Source organism: Papilio polytes, unplaced genomic scaffold, assembly GCF_000836215.1.
Source record: "Papilio polytes unplaced genomic scaffold, Ppol_1.0 DF823835.1, whole genome shotgun sequence".
NCBI lineage: Eukaryota > Metazoa > Arthropoda > Insecta > Lepidoptera > Papilionidae > Papilio > Papilio polytes.
Genome location: NW_013525369.1, coordinates 1,925,307 through 1,932,235, shown reverse-complemented (window position 1 = coordinate 1,932,235; position 6,929 = coordinate 1,925,307). Strand labels below are relative to the sequence as shown.

The 6,929-nt window shown below is 31.8% G+C and overlaps 1 protein-coding gene across 3 annotated transcripts in view; it reads left to right on the top strand.

Annotated features, from left to right (window-relative positions):
- Nucleotides 1-2,597: 2,597 nt before the first annotated feature.
- The window catches only part of LOC106103257 (proteoglycan 4-like), a 34,826-nt gene continuing 30,494 nt past the window's right edge, over nucleotides 2,598-6,929 (top strand). For all 3 annotated transcript variants that reach the window (XM_013282964.1, XM_013282962.1, XM_013282963.1), the window contains exon 1: nucleotides 2,598-2,843. The gene's annotated coding sequence lies outside the window, so the exon portion shown is untranslated. The remainder of the gene's footprint in view (nucleotides 2,844-6,929) is intronic.

Below are 6,929 nucleotides of genomic sequence, written 5' to 3'. Positions count from 1 at the left end.
ACAAAGACTGGAGAAATTATAATTTGCCTCGATAAGACACGATACTGCTATATTAAAAAACGAGTTTAAACTTTTTTAAAGAAAGATATACAATTTAGGGTTTAAATGTTGGAAAACAGAGATTTGCCTAATTGCGGCGTCAAAAATATATGCTTTCTTGTGGCAAGCGTCTTAAATACGTGCCTCGTTAAGGCAAGTCTCTAATATAGGGAACTCGTTAAGGCAAATGTCTAATATATGAGCCGCGCTATGGCAAGTGTCTAATATAGGGGCCTCGTTAAGGCAAGTGTCTAATATAGGGACCTCGTTAAGGCAAGTGTCTAATATAGGGGCCTCGCTAAGGCAAGTGTCTAATATAGGGGTATCGTTAAGGCAAGTGTCTAATATAGGGACCTCGTTAAGGCACGTGTCTAATATAGGGACCTCGTTAAGGCAAGTGTCTAATATAGGGGTATCGTTAAGGCAATTGTCTAATATAGGGACCTCGTTAAGGCAAGTGTCTAATATAGGGACCTCGTTAAGGCAAGTGTCTAATATAGGGGTATCGTTAAGGCAAGTGTCTAATATAGGGACCTCGTTAAGGCAAGTGTCTAATATAGGGGCCTGGTTAAGGAAAATGTCTAATATACGGGCCGCGCTAAGGCAAGTGACCAATATAGGGGCTTCGTGTTGAGGCAAGTCTGTAAATACGTGCCTTGTTAAGGCAAACGGTTTATGTGCTTGTCTCATTAAGATAATTGGTGTATTGCATATATCAAATTGACTTTAGTAATGCAACTGCACATTGTATGATATGCCGTCTCTTTCTATCATATAGAGTGAAAGAGATAGCGATATAAAGATTCACTTTAGAAGAGCTCTATAGTTGTGACCGATTGGCTTTAAAATTGTATTACTAGATTAGAAACCACTAAGTAGTATATTCTAATTTAATTTATTTCTTAAAACACTATTTATTGACCAAAAGAAAATTAAAAGAACACAACTTACAATTATTAATGAAATAAAAATAAAGGTACAAACTCTTGGTCAAAAGGAAAAGGCTCAGCTGATGCGGCCTCCAGCTTGTCACTGAAGGCCGCGCTGGTTTTCAGCCTCCCCTAATTCTTATGTATTTCTAAGTTAAATTTTGCCTGTAATTTATTATCTTATTTGTTTAATTTTAATTAGAAAAGTACAAAAGTATTATTAAAAAAGACAATTGTTTTATGCAAAGGAATATATTTAATTTGTATTTATGTAATCTGTAAGAAATCTCATTGGTGTTTTTTTTTAGTTTTAATTTTTAATGTGATATTATTTTTTAGTTTTGATCTGAATGCAAGTAAGTTAAAATTATTTAATAATTGGATTTATTAGTAAAACCTCTAATAAGGGTTTTATTACAAACCAAATAAGTTAAATTTAAAGAGATAATGCGAAAAAGATAAAAAAAAATTCCCGAAGTCACTAGTATAAAATATAGTATTTATAGAATTGGGGTAAGCAGTATATCATATTTTTATATATTAAAAATACATTAGTTACTTAATTTATTTACTTAAGTTTTGTGTGATGTATCAGATAGTGTAAGCAGAAATACAAAAACTTTTGGCAGAGGCTTGAAAATTGATATATGTATTAAAACGATTTGTATGAGAATAAAGATACTTGAGAAATATATTTTGTTTTGTTAACTCATCTCTAATAACCTTAATGAAAATAATATATAATTAAAATTTACCTCTATTGAATTTTTTAAATGATATTTTATTTTATGTTTATATTTTTGAAACCTTTCGATATATCGAAGGTTAATAATCTTTTTTTAAGTATTTTAAACTGACCTACTCTACAAAAAGGTCGTTCAATATTTTTAATCTTTGTCATCAAATTCCTTTCAACGTATACAGTGTGTTAGGAAACGACACAAAAAATGTTCGCTTGTTCCTTGGCAGAAATAACATCTTTTTTTTAATAACTTACTGTCTAAAGTTTCTAGTTAATTTTTTCACGTTTCTCTATTTCAAAATAAATGTTTAATTTAAACTACGTTGACATTTCTTTACGCACATCCTGTATAGTTCGTAAATTACAAATGTCCCTTCACGTCGTCAGTCGCTGTTACTCCATCCGTGTTCGTAAGCTGCAAAGCTTCCCACGTGCTTATTATTTATTATAGTGATGTCATAAATGGAATCATTTTTCATAAATTCTCGAAATGTACTCACATACCTGTCGAGGTCACATTTCTTTAGACAAGACAGGTTTTTATCCCTTTCAAGCGACTTTAGTCTTTATGCTATTGTAATAAGGTTATGTTTTGATTAACATTGTTAGTTATACAAATTGCTAAACAAAACCACGTCTCATTGTGAAGTGTAAACTTTATTTTCTTTCGCAATTCCTTATTCCAATTCAATCGAATTTAACCTTTAAGGTAAAACAATAGATTTGATTATAGATTAAAATAAATAAATATTAATATAACACGTTTAAATAAGAATGCAACGCGCGCGTTTTATTTAAATGAAATCGTGCGTGCATTTTAATTTGTTTGGGTAATAATTCTCATAAGAGAATGGAAGGCGCTGATTGGTCGGAATATTTTCTTGAGTGACAGTCGTTTATTCGTCGAAGACGGGTTTGGTTGTGCGCTTGCGCAGTGGTTTGAAGTTTTTTGTGAATTTATACTTTTACGTGAACTTAAAGTGAATATAAAACGAAACTTTACAATATATATTTTTGTATATAATTTCATATAGAGAGTAATAATATTCAATTAGAAATAATTGATATTTGTGTGTAAAGAATTTCGACAGTGGCATTTTAGTTTGAATTCTTATTGGACTCCTGTACGATTGGTGAGTTCTAAATATATTTTTAATCTAGGATGTTTATATGTTTTTAATTTATATTACTGTCTATATTTATCTTTATATCTATACAAATGTAAATACATATAAAAACAATCGAAAAAACCAATGTCTAAAACGCATAGTTAACTGACAATTAAATTTGAATAAAGCACCAATAGCTCAAAGTTGTACTGACTAGAACGCGAGCTCGTGTGTTCAATCCTGTCATTTTCGGAATACAATTTCAAGCATAACTTGAAAAGCAATTAAAATAGACATAAGTGAATAATAATTAAAAACCTTAACAACTATGTTAGGATTATATAAATATCGCTGATTTTATTTATAAATTGAATATACTATCGCACACGGCCGTTTAGTAATTACATGTTATTCAAGGTCGATAGAGTATTTAAGTTATTGCTGTTTGGATGGATGTTAAAACGGTAATGGTAACTTCAGAACGGCTGCATGGGTCTTGAAATTTGGTTCAGATGCAAAATAAATAGACTACTAAATACGTTTTAATTCAGCGCAGACAGAGTCACGTGCTATATCTAGTATGAAAATAAATTATAACATCATTCATGTCATATTATAAATGCGAAAGTTACGATAGATGGATGGATGTTTGTTATCGTTTGTAGCCTAAACGGTTAAACGGATCTCCATTAAATTTGGCACAGGTTTAGAGCATAGTCTGGAAGAACACATAGGCTACTTTTTATTCTGGGAATAGTTACGGTTCCCGTAGGATTCATTAGTTTAGTTTTTTAATGTTTACTCGATCATTCTACAATGGTTTAGCATATCTTATTAAGATTTGGCACAGATGAAAAACAAAGTCTGAAGTACACATAGGATAAGAATCATCCCCGAGAAATATCCGGTTCCCGAGGGATACGTAGCTTTTTGTTATAATATTTGTACTCGTATAGTTCGTATGTTTTCTATTACCACGCGGACGAAGTCGCGGGTAACAGCTAGTAAGTAATAAAAACTACCATATACGGTCTTACTGCCGATCTGATTTTAATATTTTCCTAAAAACCTTGACATTTAAAAGGTTCTATTATTTCATATTAAATTATTCGAATGAGATTAAGGTTATAAATAACTATCGAAATAAACGTACAAACATATATCTATCTCTATTTTGTCAAAGAGAATGAGCGAGATGACACTTTTGGCTCAAAAATCAAATTTGACACGACATCGGAGGTCTTAGGCTATAAAAAGAATATGACTTGTGAAAAACCTTTATTGGGTAGTTGAAAGTGCAATTTATAGCTTAAGAATAAAAAATCGTAGGCTAAGTGTGTTAGAATCGCTTATATCACCTTTTAATGTGTATAAAAAAATTACTTTAATTCCGCAATAAACAAGGGTTGATATATGCTTTTGTGGTCGTTAATTAAAAGCGAATTATAAACTAGTTTTCGCCCTCGAATCCGTCCGCGCGGAATTAAATAAAACAAAAGCAAGTAGCTTATATGTTCTTTTAGACTATCCTCTACATCCATGCCAAATTTCTTCGAGACCCGATCAGCAGTTTAGGCTACAAACTCTAACAAACATCCATATAAAATTTCACATTTATAACGTTAGTAAGATTATGCGTAATATTGATCAACGATTAATTATATTTTTTTTAAAAACGTTTATTGGAAAGTTGCGTGAAAACTGACAACAACGGTAGCGTGAAGTTGTCATATTAATGTTTTTTAATTACTCAATTATTTTACATGCATATTGCGTGCAACGAAAATCTTAGTAGATCGTTATAAAGAGGTCACCATTCGATTTATTATCCCTGGATAGGGGTAGAGACAGTGGAAGTTTTGGTCTTTACTAGTTTTATAACGACTAGATATCTACCCGGACACCGTCGGTGTAAAAAAAACAAAAGCAAGCAGTTTATGGGTTCTTCTAGAATATAATATTTTACATCTAAGCCAAATGTTATCCCGATTCGTCTAATAAGAGTTTACAGCCTAAACGGCTGAAAAGTTTAGAGTCAATTTAATCATTGATGAGAAGGCGGATGAAATTGAAAACCTGCCTACCTTTTGTTAACACTGGTTGAAGTTTTTTAATATATTGTTGACGCTTTGCAGTTTTTCAAGATTAGACTCTGTTAGAGTCTAACAATCTAAACTTTCGCATTTATATTATTAGTAAGAAGTAATCATCCACTTGCCCTTATCCCTTACGGAGGGTCGGCACAGTATGTGCTGCTCTTCCGTACATCTCTATCAGCCCTCATATCCGAATCCACTCCTTTCTTAAGCATATCCTCTTTCACACAATCCATCCATACTTTCTTCTGTCTTCCTCTACCTTTGTAGCCATCCACATTCAATCAATACTTTCTGGTTTATGTCCTCGTCTCGTCGCAGAACATTATTATTAGTAAGAAGTAAGATTGTTATATGTTTTGATGAATAGTGTTAAGTTCTGAAAACTGTTTATTTATATTTAATAAGATGTAGATAAATAAAATAAAATGAAAGCCAGTCTCGTATGCCTGAGGGCAAGCAGTTAGCCAGTGCAAGTATAATTAAATCTTGTGGTTACTTTCAATTCCGCGGTAAGGTCGTTGTGAGAATGTCGCCCAAACGACAACCTGTTCTGCGTTCCCATTGCCGAAACACCTGTGGACATATTACTTTATCTTGTTGAGAAAACAGATAGCAATCAAGTAAGAGGAAACTCATACGTACTTCAAGAATATCATATTTTTAAATTCTGTCACCGAACGTTATCTTTACTATAGTATAAAGAGGAAAGATTTGTATTTTCCTTGTGAAATAACTTAAAAAATACTGGGCCGCTTTTAAAAAAAAATTCACAATAGGAATGGTAATTTATCTGGAAGTAACATAGGCTATTTTATTAAAGTTCAAGCCGTGGAAAAAGTTTGTATTTTTGTATTTAAAATAACTCAAAAACTACTGGGTCGTTTTTAAAAATTCCCTCCCAATTGAAAAGCTACGTTATCTGTGAGTTTTTAATTTCACGCGGGCGAAGTCGCGAGCAATATTAAAATATAATTACGCAGATTAAAAATTAACGAATAGCACTATTGACCGTTAAAATTATTTGACCCGAGTATAAGGGTGCACTTCCATTAGTCGTTAGCGCTATTGTTAATTTTTTCTTTTAATATTTGTTCATTAGTTTACAAGCTACGTAGTGGCCAGTTACATAATAAATAACTCAAACTTTTTAGGCCGTAACAATTACGTTTCCACTACAAAAATTCTATACACAACATATTGCTGTCTGAACTTTTTCAGAAAGAACAAGGGAGATAGCTATATTTTTCTACTGTGTGAGTACGTAAACCATAAGAATTCTTTTCCGCACGATAAATTCTTTATAACTTTCGTACACGGTGATTTTTTTTCCTTTCTGCGACTTTCGCCTTATGTAACATATTTATGTTAATTTTCTATATGAATTCATCTTTCTCTCTAGCTTGTAGGACGTGTTTTGAGTCTAATATTAATTTATTACTATACTTACGTCCGTAACAAAGGGGGTTAGCAGTGATTATGTACATTTAGCGTATGTCTATTACTTAAAATTTTGTTAATATATTTTATTTGTATTAAATTTATAAAGCTTTGTGTTAACTGAAAATGTTCTGTAATCGATAATCAACAATTTACATATATAATAGTAATGTTTCTGAAGTTTCCACTTATTTTGTCATTACGTAGCGATTTTAGTGTCAGGTCGATATGTTTCAACTGATTCAAACTCCAGTTATGTAGTTCAGAGACGCATTTCATGAAGTTATAGAACCAAAAACACACGCCAGGGAAACTGATCATAAGTCAGTTAAGTTTATACGTCAAAGAATTTATATAACCACTAGTTTTTGCTCGCAACTCCGTTTTCGTGGAATTAGAAAAAAAAGTATCCTATATGTTCTTTCAGACTATCCTCTACATCTATGCCAAAGTTAATCGAGATATTTTAACCGTTTAGGCTACAAACTCTAACAAACATCCATCAAAACTTTCGCATTTATAATATTAGTAAGATTGACGGAGACCCCATAGTTGTTTTATTGGTTGTAATTTT